At 50.1% G+C, this 23,938-nt stretch overlaps 1 protein-coding gene across 9 annotated transcripts in view; it reads left to right on the top strand.

Moving 5' to 3' along the window:
• Window positions 1–23,938, top strand: part of ATXN2 (ataxin 2) — a 472,151-nt gene that overhangs the window by 40,859 nt on the left and 407,354 nt on the right. The window lies entirely within an intron of this gene.

The raw sequence follows: 23,938 nt of genomic DNA, 5'->3' as shown, positions 1-23,938 counted from the left end.
CTCCTCAGTCTCTTTTTTTTCCGCGCAACTCTCTCCTCTCTCCTCTCTGAGGAAAATTTGTGTAAAAAAACCACAAAACATCATCAATTCGTCATGCCGCGGCCACCTGGCTTTAAATTCTGCTAGTGTGGAAAAATCATGTCCATAACCAACTGCCACGAACGCTGCTATATCTGCTTGGGACCCAATCGCGATCAGGCTTCATGCCGGGACTGCGGCCGCATGTCCCCTCAGGCCTAGCGGCAAAGGGCAGCCTGCAGCGCCGGGCTCCTATGCCCCCTCGGGAGGACTCAGCTAGATCCTCTCTGGGACCCCCCCCCGGATGTCTAAAGAACCTTTCCAGTATTGGGCCTCCTTGGTCCGCCGAAGTAAGCCCATGCGGCACTGAAGCACGGCACGGGAGATGTGTTGGCAGTGCTGAAGAAAACATCCGCGTTGAAGTTATCGACTCATCATCTTTGACACACCGAAGCCCATCGATGCCGGCGTTGAAGCAATCGATGCAAGGTGCCCCCAGACCTGCGAAGAAGCATGTTTCTGGACACAAGCGACCTAGGGAACCCTCTCCCCTTATAGTGGTCGACTTGGAAGGACCTTGTTCACCAGCTGTCTCCCACTGTTCCTGCTCTTAGAGTGTCTCTTTTCATGCCTTTCTATGGCATCCCAGCACTGGAAACAATCAGGCCTTCAGGAACCCTTGTTGGAGAAAGACAGACTGCCTCCTCCGGACACTGCCAGACCAAGAGGTCCGGACACCGCCATCTTGTTGGCGGCAATACCCCTGAGAGGCACTCCACTACTACCCAGGCCTCTCCCTCCAACGAGTTTAGCCTCTCAGGCAATCTTGCAAATTTCTACCATGACTGTAGAACAACAAGGTCAGCACCCATGGACGCCCCAACCTGGGGTGTTCGGCTGCCAAACAGCTTCCACCACTGTTTCCTCCTGCAGATGACTTCCCCCAGCCATCTACTTCACCAGGCTCCTCCACCGGCTATCCCTCAGACCCTGCTGAGATTCCACCTGAGCCGATTTCTCCGCCGGAGGATCTGTCTTATTCAAAATTCCTAGAGAAAGTGGGTCAACGCGACTTGATGTGGAAACCCGTAAAGTTCCTGACCCCAGATAGGAGATGATGGGGATCCTCAGGATTTTTGAAACTCCTGCAGAACCCACAGCCTTGTCTTCGTATAACGTCTTGGACATGGTGATGACTAAGGCAAGGGGATCTCCCTTTTCGGGACTACCAACTTCCCGTAAAATGGATCTCTAGTACCGTATGCGGAATCACCGTTCTATTCCATGGCCCAGCTCCCTCATGCCTTGGAGGTTGAATCCGCGATGCAGAGGGCAAAGAAGACTAGGCTGCACTCATTCACCTCCTGGCAAAGACTGCAAATACATGGACTTTGCCAAGAAGTCCTATCAATCGGGCACGTTAAACGCCAAAATACATCAATTTTATGTGACACAATATCTATGATTGTTTCCAGTCCCTAAAACCCCTGTTACTGGCTGCGTCCCCAGACGATCGACCTCCACAGCAATTCCATGACATGGAAGAGGGCTTACGATACCTGCTTCGTTCAGTATACGAAGGATTTGACACAGTGAAATCTAACGCCATTGCGGCCCGCTGCTTAGTGTGGTTAAGAGCAAGTGCCATCAGTGACGATGTTCATGAAAAACTAGCAGACCTTCCTTGTCTACCGGACAATCTTTTGGTGATTAAACTAAAGGAGATTCTCACAGCTCAAAGAACAAAAAATAGTTGTCATGTCCTTGACCGCCCCATCAGAAGCAGCTTCGTCATGATGCTCATACAGAAAACCAGCTTACCCACGTCGTCCATATCTGTCATATCCAGTTTACCGGCCAATCTCATACCAGTTGAGTCGCCAACAGCCTGCACAATAGCAAGGACAGCGGCAATGTTCCCAACCCTCTCGGCAACCTCGGCCACCAGCAGAATCTCATCCCCCTAAAGGCCCTCAGGATTTTTAGGGAAATTGCTCCCACCGCTACCACCAAACCCAGTAGGAGGCAGGCTCTTTCGATTTTCTTCAAGCCTGGGAAAACATCACATCCGACCTTTGGGTCTTACAGATTATATTCCCTCAATTTCATTTCTCTTCCATCCTTACTACACCTGGTCCGCCAAAAACACCTCCAGACATAATGTAGACCATTGCTACAGGAGATCAACCATCTACTCCAGCAGAGATGCATTTGAGAGCTGCCCTCCTCACAGCTCCATCAGGGTTTTTATTCCCAGTACTTCTTTATTCCCAAGAGATCAGGTAGCCTTCGACCTATCCTGGACCTCCGTTCTCTCAACAAATACCTAACAAAGGAGAAATTCAAGATGACATTCCTCAAGTGCATCCTACCCTTCCTTCATCCCAGAGGTTGGATATGCTCACTGGATCTAAAGGATGCATATGCCCATATACAGATACATCCTTTGTCCTGGCGGTACCTATATTTCACGATCAATGGTCGCCATTTCCAGTACAAGGTTCTTCCATTTGGCCTCTCCTCTGCCCCCAGAGTTTTCACCAAATGCCTAGCGGTGGCTCATCTCTGTCGACAAGGGATCCAGATGTATTTATTTATTTGTGGTTTTTATATACCGATAATCTTTCAGGACATCTAATCGGTTTACAGCGAAACAAATTCAGCAACAGGCTTTACATATAACTTAGTGAATAGATATTTCCCCTACCTAGACGACTGGCTACTGGTTGCCTCCAGCCAGTCCACCCTACGAAGCAACCTTCTACGAACCATATCTTGCCTAGATAATCTGGGCCTACTGGTCAACTACTAGAAATCGAACCTACAACCCACTCAGGTCTTACAGTTCATCGGGGCTCATATCGACACCATTCAAGACAAGGCCTTCCTTCCGGAATCCTGGGCTCTTGCCCTGACAACACTTGCCGGTCGACTCCAAGCAGCCACCACTGCTCCAGCCCGCCAGATCCTCACCATTCTCGGTCACATGGCAGCTTCAATCTATGTCATACCTCACACACATCTACATATGCGGCATTTGCAATGGGGCCTGAAGTCCCAATGGAGCCAGTTCTTCCATGCTCTGTCCACTCCTATCACACATCCAGCATGAAAAGGGATTTGGAGTGGTGGCTGACACTGGCGCTGATGTCCGGGTTGCCTCTCTAGCCCCATCTACATCACACAGTACTCACCATGGACGCTTCCACCAAGGGGTGGGATGCACATCTCACCCACCTACAGACTCAAGGCCTGTGGTCCACCTGGGAACGAGTACAACAAATACATTTCCTAGAACTTCGGGCTATCCAAAATGCTCTTTGTGCCTTTGAACTAACCCTCCACGGATAGATTGTCATGGTCCACACGGACAACCAAGTCGCCATGTTCTACATCAACAAAGGAGGAGGGTCAGGTTCTTGGAACCTCTGCAGAGAGGCAGTCTGGATCCTGGAATGGGTAGAGAGCAAATCCATCTTCCTCCAGGTCACTTACCTGCCTGGAGTCATCAAACTCCAGGGTCGACAAACCGAGCATGATATTTCACCCCCACGAGTGGGAGCTCCTTCAGGATGTAGCAAATCAGATATTTTGCACCTGGGGGTCTTCCACGAATCGACCTCTTTGCAACAGAACAAGAAGATGGATCTGTTCTGCTCCATATATCCCAGTCCACACCGACTAGTGCAGGATGTGTTCCTATTGGATTGGACGGAGGACCTGCTCTACACCTTTCTGATACCTCTCATCTCCCGCACAGTCCAGAAGTGCATCATAGACAACGTGGACCTAATTCTCAATGCCCCAGCGTGGGCACGACACCTGTGGTACGCCTATCTAGTTCAACCATCAATAAACCACCTGATTCCCCTGGGAAACGACCCACGCCTCCTTACCCAAGACGGGGGTTCTCTACTCCACCTGTTTCGTTCATCTCTGAATCTCACTGCGTGGAAGTTGAAAAGCTTGTATTCCAACACCGGAACATTTCTCCTCAACTTCAAGACATCCTGGTCTCGTCCAAGAAACCATCGACAAGACTGAACTATCAGCGGAGGTGGGCACACTATGCTTCCTGGTGCTCAGACAGTAGCACAGACCCACTCTCTTGCCAGCCAGAGCATCTCCTGGATTACCTCCATCTGCTCAACTGGAAGGGGCTGGACACATCTTCGGTTCGAGTTCACCTTCGTGCCATAGCAGCATACCACTCTCCCCTCAATGAGGCGCCAATCTCTTTTCACCCACTTGTCTCCAGATTCATGAAGGGAGTTCTATGTCTCTGACCACCAGTCAGAAAACCTCCAGTTCCATGGGATATAAACGTAGTGCTAGAGCAATTAATGCTACCACCCTTCGAACCAATGGACACGTGTCATCCCAGGTTCCTCTCCTGGAAGGTACTCTTTTTAGTCGCCCTCACCTCCGCAAGGTCAAGATAAGTGTAAAACATTGATAAGACAGGCGAAGAGAGAATTTGAAATGAAGTTGGCCATAGAGGCAAAAACTCATAATAAAAACTTTTTAAAATATATCTGAAGCAAGAAACCTGTGAAGGAGTCGGTTGGCCCATTAGATGACCGAGGGGTTAAAGGGGCTCTTAGGGGAGATAAGGCCATTGCAGAAAGACTAAATGAATTCTTTGCTTCCGTGTTTACTAATGAGGATGTTGGGGAGATACCAGTTCCAGAGATGGTTTTCAGGGGCGATGAGTCAGACAAACTGAACGAAATCACTGTGAACCTGGAAGATGTAGTAGGCCAAATTGACAAACTAAAGAGTAGCATATCACCTGGACCGGATGGTATGCATCCTAGGGTACTGAAGGAACTCAAAAATGAAATTTCTGATCTATTAGTTAAAATTTGTAACTTATCATTAAAATCATCCATTGTACTTGAAGACTGGAGGGTGGCCAATGTAACCCCAATATTTAAAAAAGGCTCCAGAGGTGATCCGGGTAACTATAGACCAGTGAGCCTGACTTCAGTGCTGGGAAAAATAGTGGAAACTATCCTCAAGATTAAAATCGTAGAGCATATAGAAAGACATGGTTTAATGGAACACAGTCAACATGGATTTTACCCAAGGGAAGTCATGCCTAACAAATCTGCTTCATTTTTTTGAAGGGGTTAATAAACATGTGGATAAAGGTGAACTGGTAGATGTAGTGTATTTGGATTTTCAGATGGCGTTTGACAAAGTCCCTCATGAGAGGCATCTACGAAAACTAAAAAGTCATGGGATAGGAGGCGATGTCCTTTCGTGAATTATAAACTGGTTAAAAGACAGGAAACAGAGTAGGATTAAATGGTCAATTTTCTCAGTGGAAAAGGGTAAAAAGTGGAATGCCTCAAGGATCTGTACTTGGACCGGTGCTTTTCAAAAAAAAAAAAAAAAAAATGAGATCTGGAAAAGATGAGTGAGGTTATCAAATTTGCGGATGATACAAAATTATTCAGAGTAGTTAAATCACAAGCGGGATACATTCAGGAGGACCTTGCAAGACTGGAAGATTGGGCATCCAATGTTGTGTCTGTCGCTGCCCGACATCTCCGCTCCGCCCACCTTACCTCGTTGGCGACTCCCTTCAGGGTTGATGGAAGGCTAGCTGCTGCGGTGTCTTCATGCCGTCCTCCTCCGGTGTTCCCGGATCGGCTCGATGCTGCAAGCCGCCATGTTGACCAGATGCCTAAGGGTGCGCGCGGCCCGACTGAGGTACGTTGGCGCGAACCTCAGGGGCACCCCCTGAGATGACGTCACCAGCTCCAGATATTTAAGGTCTCAGTTTTCGCTAACAAGACGAGTTAGCAAGGCATTGATTTACCTAGCTTCCTCCTGGTCGCTGCGGATGGGATTTGCTCTCTGCAACCCTAGCTACTCTGCCTCCTCGGACTTTACTAGAAGTACCTGCTCCTCGGGGGCCTCGCTCTCTTTCTCTTTTCAGGTCGCAGCCCGGAACAGGAACTCGCTCCTCGAGGGCCCATGTCCTGGACTTGCTCCTGAATACTACCTACTTCAATTAAGAAGTCATCGCTGCTTACAACATCATTGAGTTTCCATCTATCTCTCAGAGCTTTCCCTGGAACCAGGTACTCTCTCCTCGAGGGCCTAATGCAGTGATGGCCAACCTTTTGAGCTCAATGTGTCAAAATTCATAAAAAAGCCGAGCATAACTCGGGTGGTGTGTCACTTCTAGAAAAATCCATAATTGTGATATTTGTAGCTCTAATTAATAACAAGTTATAATTTTAATATATGTACTGTATTTATTAATAAAGCAAAAACAAATAATTCTTTACCTTTCCTGCTTAGTGACTTTTTTGTTGCTGAATTTCATCAGCTAAATCTTCAATTAAAACACTCTCTCCCCCTCCACCCCCCCCCTCCCACACAAACTCTTACTCCCCTGGATTTTCTCATACACACTCATGCTCTCACACTCACTGGCTCCCTCACATACACACAAACACACACACCCAGGCAGGCTCCCATTCATTTTCACACCACTCCCGCTCCATCCTCCAGGCAGGCACCAATTCATTCTCACACACACAGACCCCCAGGCAGGCACCAATTCATTCTCACACACACAGACCCCCAGGCAGGCACCTATGCATTCACACACATACACCCCCAGGCAGAGTCCCATTCATTCACATGCACACACTAAAGGCAGACCCCCCTCTCTTTTGCCAGCAACCTCGGAGCCTCTCTCATTCCTCTGCTGCCACTGTCACTGCTGCCACATGACTATTGGGGATGTTACTATTCTTGCACATTCCCAAAGATTACATGTGCCAATCACTAAAAAAATATATATATTTTTTAACCTTTGCTGTCTGATCTTAGTTTTCTAATTGATTGGTCACAGGCTTTTTTTTTCCCACCTTCCCTTTCTTATTTTTTCCACTTTCCCTTTCTTATTTTTTTTTTTTTGCCAATTCCTTTTATATTGTCTTTTTTTCTGTTTCTTTTCTCTCCATCTTCTTCCCTCAAACACACAGTCAGGTTCTCTCTCTCACACACACACACACACACACACACACACACACACACACACACGCTCTCACTGGCACATGCTGTCTAACTCTCACACACACAGGCTCTCTCTCACTCCCACATGCTGTCTTGCTCAAGCACAGGCTCTCACTGTCACATGCTCTCTCTCACACACACACAGGCTCTCACTGGCACATGCTGTCTAACTCTCACACACACAGGCTCTCTCTCACTCCCACATGCTGTCTTGCTCAAGCACATGCAGTCTCTGCAAACATTCAGGTCCTCACTCTCACACACAATCTCTCAACTCATGTCATACACGCGCGCACACACACAGACCCTCAGCCTCTCTCTCACCTCTGGGCCTCCTCTTCGCGGGTCGCGCAGGATGGGCTCTGCAGCGGCCCTGCTACCGGGCTTCTTCCTCTTCTCGGGCCGCTGCGATTTGAGATTCGCGGCGGCCCGTAAGTGCAAGCGATGCTCCTTTTCTGCACGCACTGATGCTTCTCCTCCTTCCTGCCCACGCGGCTCCGGCAACGTTTACTTCCGGGGCCGCACAGGCAGGAAGGAGGAGGAGCATCAGCGCGTTCAACACGATCTTTTTCTTTGGGCTGTGGTGCAGTGAGCCTCACCACGGCCCTGCCTGTCGCTGCGCCTCCCTGCGCCCGGGGGTGGGGGGGGGGGCTGGAGGGATACTAAAAAAACTAAAAAACTAATTTTAAAGGGTTGGCGCAGCCGAAAAAAAAAAAAAAAAGGCTCGGCACAGCCAATAAAAAAAAAAAATCGATAGTCCCGAAACGCTAGGCGTGTCAGCAAAAACGGCTCGGCGTGTCACCTCTGACATGCGTGTCATAGGTTAGCCATCACTGGCCTAATGCATACCAACTCCTGGGCTGCCTTAAGAGACTATTGTGTGAGTGTTACCATCAAGGACTTGTTCCGGAACTCTGCAATTACTGCCTACTCACTTTCTTAGTTTCTCTACAGCTCAGCCATCTGGGGATCGCTGTTCCAGTACCTGAGGGACTACAGCCCAGCCGGGTGCTTCCAGCTCACTACTACCTCCTCTGGTGGTTTACTATATTGTCTAATAAAAGAACTAGTGTGTGTTTGTCTTCTACACTAAGCCTGACCGGTGGTCCCTCTTGGGATTTTCCCCGAGGGCGTGGTCACCTGCCACTGGTCCAAGGATCCACCCACAACTATTCTAAATAACATCAGATTGCTTTTACCACAGCTTTAATGACAGATTTCCTAGCGTGTAGCAGATGGACTCGGGACCAATGGGTATAGTGTACTCCTGTTAGCAGTTGGAGACGGATCAGATTTCAATCTGATGTCAGCCCCTAGTACATATACCCCTGCAGGAAGTGCAGCTCCTCAGTATTTTCTGTTTCCATAGCAGTTAGGGACTATCTGCACGCTCTCAGAGCGTTAGACCAAACATTTGAAGAACAAAACCGAAATTTAAAGAAGAAACCTACTGAAGGCAAGCCCCGCACTCCTGCGGTGATACCCTCAGGTCCCTCCCCCTGTTGAGTTTCCTGAGGTGATTTCTGTGGTCCCTCTGAGGTGAGCCTCGGTCCGTCGGCCAAATCGCGGCGAGGACTTAGCCCCTAATCTCGGGCGCGGCTGAGAGGCAGCGGGTGCACCCCCTCGAGCGCAGCGATGAAGGTATTTGCCCTCTCCCCCCGCAGCCGGAGACCGCCCGGAGCAAAACCGGGAAGCGCCGAAGACAAGGGAAGGTGTAAATCTTCTACTTAATCCGGTCTCTGAAGATCGAGGAGGAGCACAGATCGGCGATCGGATTCTGTGCCACCAGGTTGATCTGCCCTAGCAGGGCCAGGCCCCGGCTGTTCCAGGGTCTGCCCACGTGGAGACCCTCCAAGGAGGTCGCCATATTGCCCGCACGCTCGCCGTCGCCATCTTGGCCTTGTTCGCCGCGCCGCCCGCCGTCTGATCCGAGCGCACAAATTAAGCTAAGCGCACAAAATTATTTGTGCGCATATTCTTAGGCACACATAAAACCTTGCGCGCATAAGTTACGCGCACAGTACAAGGCGCACATCTACGGCTAGGTGCACACCTGCGCGCACATATCAGATGCAATGGAGCAGATAAGAGCTTACGCATCCACAGAAATGGCACCTCCAGAAATAGGAATAAAAGCTCAAGGCCTCTGCCCAGCATGCCACATCAGAGCCGCACAGAGCAAGGAAGCAGACGCCCTATGCGCACACTGTGAGGAGGCCCTGGGAGATCCAGGTCAGGGCCAGTCCCACCCAGGGCCCAGTGCTAGCTTCTCAGGGAGCACTCCGGACCTAGCAGGCCCCAGTGAGTCAATCCCACAGACGGGGACCCCCAGGGATCCGGCGCCCCTCAACTTAGACCCAGCATCGATCTCCTGGGTAGAGTTATTTAAGGGGATTCACGCCTTTGTCAAGATGCAGACTGAACCATATACGACACCGGAAGACCCTCATGCCCCAGGACCCTCGAGGCCTAGGCACAGGCTCCCACCACCCAGAAGCCCCACCTACGGGGACACGGATTTCTCCGAGGAAGAAGTCGAGCCCCCCTGAGGAGGGAGAACTTCCCTCGGGGACAGAGCCACATCGAACCATGAGACGCTTCTTCTCAAAGGACGAGCCTCTGGACCTGGTATCCCAATGCCTATCGGAACTCGCTATCCCGGGCCAAGGCACCTCGGGGGAACCTAGAATGAACCCCCTGCTGGAGGGCCTTCGACAGACGTCTCGCCATTTTCCTCTCTTACAGGCGGCACAACAGCTAATTGACCTGGAGTGGAATGCGCCGGAGTCCTCATTCAAAGGGGGTCGAGCCTTATCAGCCATGTACCCCCTGGACCCAGCAACCAAGTAGCTGCTGGCGTGCCCTAGGGTGGACGCCATAGTTTGCGTGGTCGCTAAGTGCACTACCATCCCAGTGGAAGGAGGAGTGGCGCTCAAGGATGCACACGACCGGCGCCTGGAAGCCATACTAAAACAAGCATTTGAGGTGGCAGCCATGTCCCTGCAAATTGCGACCTGCTGCACCGTGGTGACACGTTCCTGTTTATCCCAAGCCAGGAACAACACCCTGGGAGAAGACATGGAATCAGCACTATCATTCCTCACTGACGCGGCTTCCGATCTAGTGCGCACAGCAGCCAGAGGAGTGTCATCCACAGTGGCAGCCAGGAGACAACTCTGGCTTCGAAATTGGTCGGCCGACGCCTCCTCCAAGACACACCTCACGAGAATGCCCTTCAAAGGATCCCTCCTGTTTGGCAGCGAACTAAAGAAACTGGCTAACAAATGGGGCGACGCCCCATTACCTCGTCTGCCGGAAGACAAGACAAAGAGAAACCAGCGTCCCTTTCCCAGGGCCACCAGAGGCAGAAGCTCACAGCGCTTCAACCCTTACAAGAATAACTATCAAGCACCCCGCCCTACGGGCGGGAACCAGTCCTTTCGGAACAAACACAACAAGAGGGGTACCAGCTCGGGTCCAGGCCCTAGCCGCACCCCACAATGAGATTCAGCCGACCCATCCAAGGGGAAGAAGCCATAGGGGGCAGGCTAACCCTATTCTACCGCAGATGGGTCGAGATAACTTCGGACAAGTGGGTCCTAGCCATCATCCGAGAAGGGTACTACCTGGACTTCCTTCGAACCCCTCCGGACAAGTTCGTGGAATCTCCCTGCCACGACCCCCGCAAGAGGGTGGCAGTGGAAGCTACACTGACCAGACATCTGGACCCCAAGGTCATAACACCGGTACCTACTCGGGAAACAAATACTGGACATTACTCCATTTACTTTATCCTACCCAAGAAAGAGGGTACATTCAGGCCCATCCTGGACCTCAAGTCGGTCAATCGACACCTAAGGATCCCACGCTTCCGCATGGAAAACCCTACGATCGGTCATACGCGCAATACAGCCAGGAGAGTTCCTCACATCCCTGGACCTGTCGGAGGCCTACTTACACATCCCAATTCATCAGGAACACCAGCGCTACCTACGCTTCAAGGTCCTGAATCGTCACTACCAGTTCCGGGCACTACCCTTTGGGTTAGCCACTGCGCCCCGGACGTTCACCAAGGTAATAGTAGTGGCGGCGGCAACAATCAGGAAGGAAGGAATCCTCGTTCATCCTTACCTGGACGATTGGCTGATCAGAGCAAAATCACCAGAGGAAAGCCACCAAGCAACCAGCAGAGTTATAGCTCTACTGGAAAGCCTGGGATGGGTGGTCAACACAAACAAACAAGAGCTCCCTACAGCCCTCGCAGTCGCTGGAATACCTAGGAGTCCGATTCGACACCAAGGAAGACAAGGTCAGCCTGACCTCCACAAGGAGATCAAAGCTGTGGGACCGGCTCCAGACCTTGCTGAGCGCCCCTAGTCCCACAGCATGGGATTACCTGCAAGTCCTCGGACTAATGGCATCCACACTGGAAGTGGTGCCATTGACGCGGGCCCACATGAGGCCCCTGCAACACTCACTCCTATCACGGTGGAGCCCACGATCCCAGAACTACTCTGTACGTCTACCACTACCAGGCAGAGTCCGGACCCAGCTAAGGTGGTGGCTACAGACCAGCCACTTGAGCCGGGGATCAAGACTATCCTCCCCAACCTGGACCCTGCTCACCACAGATGCCAGCCTACACGGGTGGGCAGCACACTGCGAAGAGTTAACCGCCCAAGGGCGGTGGAACGAAGAAGAGGCGGGGTGGAACATCAACCGCCTAGAAGCACGGGCGGTCAGATTAGCCTGCCTGCAGTTCGCCCACAGACTTTGAGACAAAGCGGTCAGAGTGATGTCGGACAACACCACGACGGTGGCCTACATCAACCGGCAGGGCGGAACCAGAAGCCGACAGGTATCCTTAGAAATAGACCCTCTGATGGCTTGGGCGGAAGCAAATCTTCAGGACATCTCCGGGAAGGACAACACCACAGCAGACTTCCTCAGCAGGGAAAGTCTAAACCCAGGAGAATGGAAGTTGTCACCCACAGCCTTCAAGATGATAGTGAATCGGTGGGGGACTCCAGACATGGATCTTCTAGCAAACAGATCGAACGCTCAAGTACCCAGATACTTCAGCCGCAGGTGGGATCCGCAGTCCCAGGGGATCGACGCCCTGGTCCAGGCCTGGCCACCGGGGACCCTGCTATACACCTTTCTGCCATGGCCCTTGCTGGGCGCAATCATTCACAAGATTCAACGGCACAGAGGACTAGTTCTTCTGGTGGCCCCGGACTGGCCAAGAAGACCCTGGTACTCAGACATGAGAAGACTACTGGCAGGGAATCCACTACCCCTGCCTCCACACAGAGACCTGCTACAACAAGGTCCCATCCTCCACGAGGACCCAGCTCAATTCTCTCTTACGGTCTGGCCATTGAGAGGGCTCGCCTGAGGAAGAGGGGATACTCGGGGGCAGTAATAGATACTCTCCTCCGAGCACGCAAGTTCTCCACATCTCTAAATACATAAGGATCTGGAGAGTCTTTGAGGCCTGGTGCGAAGACCACAATGTCAAACCATGTTTCTCCAAAGTTCCCGTGATCCTGGAATTCCTACAGAACGGACTACAGAAGGGTCTGTCCCTCAACTCCATCAAGGTACAGGTGGCCGCATTGTCATGCTACGGCTCCAGGAGCGAGGACGACAGCTTAGCCTCGCACCCAGATGTATCACGCTTCCTGAAAGGAGTCAAACACATTCGCCCACCACTAAAGTGGCCAGTGCCCCTGTGGAACCTCAACCTCGTCTTGGAATTCCTAGCAGGATCCGCCTTCAGACCCCTCCGAGGCCTGTCCCTCCGTCTGTTAACCTTGAAGACTGTGTTCTTGCTGGCCGTGTGCTCGACCCGCCGCATCTCAGAGCTACAGGCCCTGTCCTGCCGTGAGCCATTCCTCAGACTCACCCCGGGGACCATTCAGCTACGCACGGTTCCCTCCTTCCTCCCCAAAGTGGTTTCACACTTCCACCTTAACCAAACCATCTCACTACCAACGATGGATGGCTTGAAGTCGGAAGAAGCCCGTAGTCTGCGCCATCTCGACATCGGCAGACTCCTATCCAGATATCTGGAAATGTCGGAACCAGTACGAAAGAGGGACCACCTTTTTGTCCTTCACAGCGGGAAGAGGCAAGGGGAAGCGGCCTCGCGGGCAACCATTGCCCGCTGGATCAAGGAAGTCATCAAGGCGGCCTACGTAGAAGCGGGAAAACCACCACCTCTACAGGTCAAGGCCCATTCCGCCAGAGCCCAGGCGGTTTCCTGGGCAGAAACTAGAATGCTATCACCTGCCGAGATCTGCAGGGCGGCAACGTGGTCCTCCCTCCATCCATACCTTCTCCAGATTCTACCATCTGGATGTTCAGGCTTGGGAGGACACAGCATTTGCAAGAGCAATCCTTAATGGGCCACGGGCAGCCTCCCACCCAGTTCGGGAGTAGCTTTTATACATCCCATTGGTCCTGAGTCCATCTGCTACACGCTAGGAAATGGAGAAATTACTTACCTGATAATTTCGTTTTCCTTAGTGTAGACAGATGGACTCAGCAGCCCATCCTCGGCTGCCACTACACATGGTCCTTCAACAATCAAGGGGTAAGCCATGCTTTCATTTCCCTAGGGCATCCACCCTGCCGGGTGTCAACGCTTTCCGGTTGGGCACACTGGCGGTCTCCAGCTATAGTCAACCAACCAGTTCAAGTTAATCAAGTTTTTAACGTTCTAACAAAAGTTATCTAAGTTAATCATATTAAGTTAATCAGTCAGTCACACATATATCCACAATGCTTTGCAAGGAAGAATACTGAGGAGCTGCACTTCCTGCAGGGGTATATGTACTAGGGGCTGACGTCAGATTGAAATCTGATCCGTCTCCAACTGCTAACAGGAGTACACTATACCCAATGGTCCTGAGTCCATCTGTCTACACTAAGGAGAACGAAATTATCAGGTAAGTAATTTCTCCATTAATGACATCCAAATGGCAGATGAAATTGTGTGGACAAGTGCAAGGTGTTGCATATAGGGAAAAATAATCCTTGCTGTAGTTACACGATGTTAGGTTCCATATTAGGAGCTACCACCCAGGAAAAAGATCTAGGCATCATAATGGATAATACTTTAAAATCGTCGGCTCAGTGTGCTGCAGCAGTCAAAAAAGCAAACAGAATGTTAGGAATTATTAGGAAGGGAATGGTTAATAAAATGGAAAATGTCATAATGCCTCTATATCGCTCCGTGGTGAGACCGCACCTTGAATACTGTGTACAATTCTGGTTGCCGCATCTCAAAGAGCAACCAAAATGATAAAGGGGATGGAATAGCTCCCCTATGAGGAAAGGCTGAAGAGGTTAGGGCTGTTCAGCTTGGAGAAGAGACGGCTGAGGGGAGATATGGTAGAGGTCTTTAAGATCATGAGAGGTCTTGAATGAGTAGATGTGAATCGGTTATTTACACTTTAGAATAATAGAAGGACTAGGGGGCATTCCATGATGTTAGCAAGTAACACATTTAAGACTAATCGGAGAAAATTATTTTTCATTCAATACACAATAAAGCTCTGGAATTTGTTGCCAGAGGATGTGGTTAGTGTAGCTGGGTTCAAAAAAAGTTTGGATAAGTTCTTAGAGGAGAAGTCCATTAACGGCTATTAATCAAGTTTACTTAGGGAATAGCCACTGCTATTAATTGCATCAGTAGCATGGGATCTTCTTAGTGTTTGGGTAATTGCCATGTTCTTGTGGCCTGGTTTTGACCTCTGGACCCTTGGTCTGACCCCGCATGGCAATTTCTTATGTTCTTACAGTGCATCAGCGAGCTCCAAGCCATGGTACACTACCCACCCTACCTGGAGTTTTACCATGACAAAGTCACACTGCGTACGCATCCCACCTTCTTACCAAAGGTGGTTTAAGTTTTCCACCTCAACCAATCCATCGCTCTACCGACCTTTTACCCAAAGCCTCATGGCAACGACGGCGAGAGTAGACTCTACACGCTGGACTATAAATGAGTACTCGCTTATTATAACCGTTGCACTCATTTCTGTCCACAGAGCCTCCCAGCTCTTCGTCTCATTTAACCCGAATGCCCCAGGACTCCTGTAACCAAAAGAACTCTCTCGTCCTGAATCTCAAACTGCATTCAATTCTGTTATCAGAAGCAATCGGAGACCCTATCAGCCACCCCTAAGGCGCATCAGGTATGGGCTATGGCTGCTTCAATAGCTCATCTCCACAAGGTACCTCTTCTGGACATTTGCAAAGCAACCACATGGTCCTTGCTATATACGTTCACATCCCACTACTGTTTAGACTGGCAGACTGCTGATGACGCACGCATGGGAAGGACAATTCTCAAGTTGAGCACATAAGAACTGTCCGCCTTTGTCTATTGACTTGAGCGCCCTACCTCGCTTGAACATGATATGTTAAGTTGCGCTCAGTACTTAGCTGGGGACTCCCAGACAGCATGGCTAATTCATACTGCTTATCTACGGGAAAAGAGCAAGTTTGCTTACTGTAAACGGTGTTTTCTGTAGATAGCAGATGAATTAGCCATGCTGACCCTCCCGCCTTCTCGGACAGTTCCAGCATTGCATCTCGTCTCGCTTTGATATGGACTGAGGAGACTCAGGGGAAACGGGGAAGATACAAGCAAGTACACATCACTGACAAAGTTCAGTGATCTTTGAGAGCTCTGCCACCTAGAGACACGGAGGATGTCCCAGACAGCATGGCTAATTCATCTGCTATCTACGGAAAACACAGTTTACGGTAAGCAAACTTTTCTTCTGGGATGAAAGATTATGCATTCAGTACCTGCTAGGGCCCATCTAAATGCATTATTTGTTTAGGAACAGCTACCGGTAATTGAATACATATTCTTATTCCACCAGTTCATTTTTCTGTCTTTTAATTTATCTTGAAAATGCATCTTGACGTTGAGCTTTAGGAACTGTGGAGATGAAAACTACGAAGGAAGTAAAAATGTCAGGAGTCGAGTGGCTCCTTTATAGACTAACCAATTTATTTAAAGCATGAGCTTTTCAGAACAGTCCACTTCGTCAGATGACCTCGGAAGCTCATATTTTAATAAATTGGTTAGTCTAAGATACCATTTAACTCTTGTCATTTTTGCTACACCAGACTAACACAGCTATCCCTTTTAAGAAGGAAGTGAAAAGCATAGTTGTGCATGCTTTTCTTAGTGCTTTTCAATTTTGAGGCTTACTGAAAATGACCTTGCCCTTATCGAATTGAGGTCTTTTTCCACAGGTAGTTGCTAGGCTTATTCTTCAGCCTCCTCTTGCCCTCTCTCTCTTCTCCCCCCCTCCCCCCCGAGTTTGTACTTGATCAGTGAATTTTCATGGAAGTTAAGTACTCCCGGATGAATGGTGATGGTCTACTGCAGGTGTGTATCAGGATGTACAAAGATGAGAAGATGCCTTCTCTTCATGTATTTGTTTCCTGGCTGCTATTTTTTTATTCATGCTGTGCTGACTTGCTTCATGGGTTCTTTTTGTGCATTGCTAGATGGTGGCGGATGTTACTATTTCAGAATTTGAAGGTCCCATGTTCTAGATGGAGAAACATGCTTTTTGTAGGAGTGCTTTGTGGAGCATATTCCTTCACATAATACGTAGCCTGCTCTCTAAAGGGACTTCACTATTTTTTTGTCTATGGGGAAAATGTTTGCCACATCTGAATCTAAAAGCATAGTTTAATTCCTCAGAATAAAATTCATCTTGCACATTTTACCCTTTTCTAGGTTCTGATAGTGGATGTAAGATTCCATATAGGTACCTCCTCATCAGACTATTAAAGCAATGTAGAACTCTCATGGGATGCTGGCTGGTAGGCAGCTACTTTCTTAGCTTTCCTTTTTGTTTTTGAGAGTGAAAAGGGTGATTTCTGTCTTCAGTGGCATTACTAAACCATTTACAGGCATAGGTTGCGCTCACTTTATATAAGTCTGATTCACTGTGGTAATTCTACCTATATGTTGTATATTTTAGGTTTCCTTTTTCATTTTGATATATTCTCAGGCTTCAATTATTATATTTATTCAGTAGGCTGTGATTGCATAACTTGACACCAGTTTTAGGGTTCTTCATTTTGTGTTTATTCACATTTTCTTTGTCCTTTTTCATAGTGACACCAACTAATCTCATTCATCTGACAAACTTCTATAACTGTTTTTTTTTTCCTGTGTTCAAGGGAAAAAAGGTGGTATATTAAATATATGTAGTGCACTCAGTAATACATTCAGTATTATGTGTCCTGATCAGTATTCCAGAATGCCTCCATTGTCAGTGGAGCTGATTGCTATGTAGGAGACTTAAGGAAAGAGACACAGCATGTGTACACAGTTTGAATGCAGATTCAAAAGCCTTTCAGAAAGCAGGTTTCAGCTCATTGTAAGGTGTTTGTTGCTAGACTTTAATAATAATAAAAAAAAATCTTCCTAGTACTTCATTGACTTTTTATTCAGGCCAGATACAGTATATTCCTATTTTTCGGTCCTCACTGTTTGCAAGGCTCTAAAAATCCACGTATCTGCTTGTTAGTGAAAAGTAACATTTTAAGGAAGATCAGCAGGGCAGATATTTTCCAGAACTGCCAAAAATGAGACCATCCAGTTTTGCAATGCAGTATTAAATTTGTATATCAGTACTTGTGATACATGATTCTGCCTGCTAGTAGATGATATGGGAGAGGAAGAGCTGCATATCCTCTGATAACCTGAATACCTTCTTCCCTTTCCAATGATCAGGTCTGTTGCTTTCTATCTTTCCACTGTAGCTATTCATACCTACCCAGAATCTCTCAGCCTCACATTTCCCCCAGAGCAGTGAAAGATCTTTTTATCCAACACCTCTGGCTCTGCCAATACAAGATTTTTAACTTAAGGTTACCACTTAAAAACAATTCTCACACCAGCAAGTCCTACTGACAGTTTCAAAAGTGGAAGCTATGAGTCACAACCCCTTTTACTGTCTGAGTTGAGTTATGGTGGGGTGGGCCCCTACCTCCTTATGCATTGAATTGTAGGCCATAACCTCCTTATGCATTGAATTGTAGGCCATAACCTCCTTATGCATTGAATTGTAGGCCATAACTCTACTTTGGTGCAGCAGTGGGGAAGCAGGGGGATAGAAAGAGATGGATGTAAGGAAGGGAAAACATGCAGTGGAAGGAAGAAAAAATGTGACGAGTGATCTTTGACTACCCCTGAAGCCTTTGTTACATTTTTCTAATCCTTAGAGTTGCCAACTGTAAATAATTCTACTGATATAAAAAAAAGTTTTCAAAAATAATTTGATGTCAGTAAAAATGTCAGGAGTGCTAGGGTCTGTCACTAATGCTGTGAGGCTGCATAACTTGGGAGTTAAGGGGTTATGTTTTGATGCATAAAGAGGTGTTTCCCAGCGTGTAGCAGATGGACTCAGAACCAATAGGTATAGTGTGCTCCTGATAGCAGTTGGAGACGACGTCAGATTTCAATCTGACGTCAGCCCTAGTACATATACCCCTGCAGGAAGCCCTGCTCTTCAGTATTTCTCAGTCTCCATAGCAGTTCGGGACTCTATCCATGCTTGCACAGCATTAGAGTATTCTAACTAAAGAAATCTAAAACAAAGAAGAAATCTTACCTCTACAGACGAGCCCCGCTCCTGCGGTGACACCTACGGGTCCCTCCCCCAGTTGAGAATTCCTGAGGTGATTTCTGCGATCCCTCAGAGGTAGGCCTCGGTCCGGCAGCCGGTTCCCGGTGTGGACTTAGCCCCCGGCAACGGGTGCGGCTGAGAGGCAGTGGGTGCAACTTTGAGCGAGGCGGTGAAGGTACTTTTCCCTCTCCCCCTGCAACCGGAGACCGGGAAACGCCGAGACAAGGTAAGGTAGAAAACTTCTTAAAAGTCTCCGGTCTCCGAGGCTCGAATAGCCGCACAGATCGCCAGCCGGCGTCAGTGCTATCGGGTTGATCAGCCCTATCCGGGCTAGACCCCGGTCCGATACGAGGATCTTCCCACATGGAGACCCTCCGAGGTGGTCACCATATTGCTTGCGTGGTTGCCGTCGCCATTTTCCCTTGATTGCCACCCTGTCCGCCGATTCGATCCGTGCGAGCAGAGGCACGCTGTGTGCACAAAATCACTTGTGCGCACAGCGGCGCGCGCATAAGTGCCGTGCACTCAACTGTGCCGGGCGCATAAGTAAACCCCGTGCGCACAGCGACGTGCGCATCCTATTGAGCGCACATACGACCTACACGCACAACTTCAGCGCACCTGGAGCGCATAACTCAGCCTCCCAGTGTACGCTTGAACGCACAAACCGGAGTTTCTGCAAGCCTACGTGCACAAACCATGGCACCACCGGGCAAGAAGCTCAAGGCTCAGGGCCTCTGTCCAGCATGCCACATTAGAGCTGCACAGTATGAAGAGGCCACAGCCCTGTGTTTACAGTGCGAGGAGGCTCTGGGTGAACCATGCTAAAGGTCCTCTCCAGCCGGTATTGGGATCTGGATCCACCGACAGTACACCGGTTCTGGCTACCCCCAGCAGGAGCCTCTCAAACGGGGCTCCCCGGGGACGAGGCATCTCTCAATTTAGACCCAGCATCTTTCTCCTGGGTAGAATTCTTCAAAGGCCTACATACCTTTGTCCACATGCAACCGGCACCTCCGATGACCCAATCACGGCCTCCCCCAGAGGATCCTAACATCCCGGGACCCTCTAAACCCAGAGAAGTGCCCCTCCCGCCTCAAAGCCCCAACATTGGGGACATGGACACCTCGGATGAGGATCAAGACTCCCTGGAGGAAGGGGAAATCCCTCCAGGAACGGAACCTTCTTTGCCAAAGACGAACTATCAGACCTCGTAACTTCACAGCTTGAAAGAGCTCGCTATCCCAGGCACGAATGCCACAGGGGAACCGAAGACGAACCCCTCCTCGAGGGACTCCGTCAGGCCTCCCGCCATTTCCCTTTGCTGTAAGCCATTCAACAGCTGATTGACCTGGACTGGACTGGGAGGCTCCGGAGGCCACATTCAAGGGGGGGACGGACCCTGGCAGCCCTATACCCCCTGGACCCCGCTGCCAAAGATCTCCTGGCATTCCCCAAAGTGGGATGCCATGGTCTGCGTGGCCTCAAAGCGCACTACCATCCCAGTTGAGGGAGAAGCGGCACTCAAGAATGCCCAGGACAGATGTGTGGAATCCATCCTCAAACAGTCATTTGACGTATCAGCTATGTCACTACAGATCGTGGTTTGCTGTGCCGTGGTGACATGCGCCTGCTTATCAAAGACCAGGAACGCCATCACACCCGTTGAAGCACTAAAACCAGCAGTATCATTCCTCATGGTTGCGACCTCCGACCTGGTGCACCGCAGCCAGAGGCGTTTCGTCCATTGTGGCAGCCAGAAGGCAACTCTGGCTCCGAAGCTGGTCAGCAGACGCGACATCTAAGACTAGACTCACGAGAATGCCTTTTAAGGGAACCCTCCTGTTCGGAAGCGAACTGGAGAAGTTAGCCGACAAATGGGGCGAATCCCCAGTACTGCGGCTACCGGAGGACAAGAACAAGAGAAGCCAGCGCCCCTCCCCTCCCCTCCCGATTATCTAAGGGCAGGGGATCACAGTTCTTCAAACTGTACAAAAGTACATATCAAGCATCTCACCCCGCATGCAGGGGCCAGTCCTTTTGGAACAAACACAGCAAAAGGGGAGCCGGCGCGGGTCCAAGCCCAGGCCGCATCCCGCAATGAAGATCAGCTGACCCATCCACAGGAAGAAGCCATAGGGGGCAGACTTGCCCTATTCTACCAAAGATGGGTCGAGATAACTTCGGACAAGTGGGTCCTAACCATCATTCGAGAGGGATATTATCTGGACTTCCACAACATTCCTCCGGACAAATTTGTGAAATCACCATGCCACGACCCTTCCAAGAGGATGGCAGTGGAAACCACACTGACCAAATTGCTAGACTTAAAGGCCATAACACCAGTGCCCATGCATCAACAAAATACTGGGCACTATTCCATCTATTTTATCATTCCCAAGAAAGAGGGTACATTCTGGCCCAACCTGGACCTCAAGTCCATCAACCGCCACCTGAGGGTACCTCGCTTCCGCATGGAAACCCTACGCTCGGTCATAAGGGCGATACAGCCGGGAGAACTTCTCACATCCCTGGATCTGTCAGAAGCCTACCTGCACATCCCGGTCCATCACGAGCATCAGCATTTTTACACTTCACGATCCTGGACCACCACTACCAGTTCCGGGCACTACCCTTCGGGCTAGCCACAGCACCCCGAATGTTCACCAAAATCATGGTTGTAGTGGCGGTGACACTGAAGAAAGAAGGAATCCCTCGTACACCCATATCTTGACGATTGGCTGATCAGGGCAAAATCCCCCAGAGGAAAGTCATCAGGCGACCATCAGAGTCAAAACTCTACTGGAGAACCTCGGGTGGGTGGTCAACACAAACAAGAGCTGTCTGCAGCCCTCCCAATCTCTTGAATACCTGGAAGTCCGGTTCGACACCAGACAAGACAGGGTCATTCTGACTCCTACAAGGAGAACAAAACTGATGAACCAATTGCGAAACCTGTTAAGCAGTCTTCGCCCCAAGGTGTGGGACTACCTCAAAGTCCTCGGTCTCATGACATCCACACTGGAAGTGGTTCCATGGGCAAGAGCTCATATGTGACCCCTACAGTGTTCCCTACTGTCACGATGGAATCTGATGTCCCAGAACTACTCCGTTCGCCTCCAGCTTCCGGAGGAAGTTCAAACCCAGCTACAATGATGGCTACAAGAAGACCATCTGAACAAGGGAGTAAGGCTATCCCCGCCGGCCTGGATCCTGCGCGCCACGAATGCGAGCCTACGAGGGTGGGGAGCCCACTGCCAGGAACTGACCGCCCAGGGGCAATGGGACAAGGAAGAGTCGGGATGGAACATCAACCGACTGGAAGCACGGCAGTCAGACTAGCCTGCCTATGCTTCAGTCACAGACCCTGGGGCGAATCGGTCAGTCATGTCAGACAACGCCATAACAGTTGCCTACAGTCAACCGCCAGGGAGGAACCAGAAGCCAACAGGTGTCCCTGGAAATAGATCCCCTAATGGCGTGGGCGGAATCAAACCTACAAGAAAAGTCAGCCGCCCACATCGTGGGAAAAGACAACGTCACTGCGGATTACCTCAGCAAAGAAAGTCTAGACCCAGGGGAATGGAGGCTGTCGGCCACAGCCTTCCAGTTGATAGTAAACCGCTGGGGAACACCAGCCATGGACATCCTGGCAACCCGGTCCAACGCTCAAGTTCCCAACTTCTATAGTCGCAGACAGGAACCACAATCCCAAGGGATCGATGCCCTCGTCCCGGCCTGGCCACAGGAAATCCTGCTGTACGCCTTCCCTCCGTGGCCGCTACTGGGCGGGATCATCCACAAGATAGAACACCACAGGGGACTGGTACTTCTAGTGGTCCCGGACTGGCCAAGAAGGCCGTGGTACGCAGACATGCGAAGACTACTGACAGGGAGCCCTCTCCCTCTACCTCCACACAGGGATCTGCTCCAACAAGGCCCGATCTTCCACGAAGACCCAACTCTATTCTCTCTTACGGTCTGGCCATTGAGAGGACACACCTGAAGAAGAGCGGATATTCGGGGGTGGTGATTGACACTCTGCTCCGAGCACGCAAGCTTTCCACATCTCTAACCTATATACGAATATGGAGAATATTCGAAGCCTGGACAGCGACATCCTCCCGAGGACAGTCAAAATTCCCACAATTCTGGAATTCCTGCAGAACGGCTTACAGAAGGGGTTGTCTCTCAACTCCATCAAGGTGCAGGTGGCCGCATTGGCCTGCTACAGAGCCAAGGTGGAGGGCAGCAGCCTAGCCTCTCACCCGGACGTCTCCCGCTTCCTGAAAGGGGTCAAACAGATCAGACCACCCCTAAAGTGGTCCTTATGGAATCTCAATCTAGTCCTAGACTTCCTAGAAGGAGCCTCCTTCAGACCCACATTCTTCTGTCCCTCCTACCACTAACATTGAAAACTGCATTTCTAGTGGCAGTCTGTTCGGCCCATCGCATCTCCGAGCTTCAAGTACTGTCCTGTCGAGAACCATTCCTCAGGTTCACACCGGGATCCATACAGCTATGCATGGTCCCCTCCTTCCTTCCAAAAGTGGTTTCTCACTTCCATCTAAACCAAACCATCTCGCTGCCATCGCCAGACGAGCATAAGGACGTGGAAGAATTTCGCCGCCTTTGACATCTTAACGTCAGCAGACTCCTAGTCAGATACCTGGAAAGGTCGGAATCTGTACGAAAGATGGACCACCTATTCATCCTTCACAGCGGGAAGAAACAAGGGGAAGCGGCCTCACGGCAGCCATAGCCCACCGGATCAAAGAAGTTATCAAGGCGGCCTACGTAGAGGCAGGCAAGCCTCCACCTCTACAAGTCAAGGCCTATTCCACTCGAGCCCAGGCAGTGCCCTGGGCGGAAACCAAGATGCTGTCACCCGCCGAGATTGTCGGGCGGTGACATGGTCCTCCATTCACACCTTCTCTAGGTTCTACCACCTGGATGTTCAGGCTTGGGAGGACACGGCATTCGCAAGGGCAGTACTAAGTGGGCCACGGGCAGCCTCACACCCGGTTCGGGAGTAGCTTTTGTATATCCCATTGGTTCTGAGTCCATCTGCTACACGCTAGGAAATGGAGAAATTACTTACCTGATAATTTTGTTTTTCTTAGTGTAGACAGATGGACTCAGCATCCCGCCCACGGCTGCTGACAAACACAGGGAAGCTATGCTTCCCTCTAATTTAGACACCCATACCT

The sequence above is a fragment of the Rhinatrema bivittatum genome, chromosome 11, assembly GCF_901001135.1.
Source record: "Rhinatrema bivittatum chromosome 11, aRhiBiv1.1, whole genome shotgun sequence".
In the NCBI taxonomy this organism is placed as follows: Eukaryota; Metazoa; Chordata; class Amphibia; order Gymnophiona; family Rhinatrematidae; genus Rhinatrema; species Rhinatrema bivittatum.
This window is presented reverse-complemented; position numbering and strand designations above follow the sequence as displayed.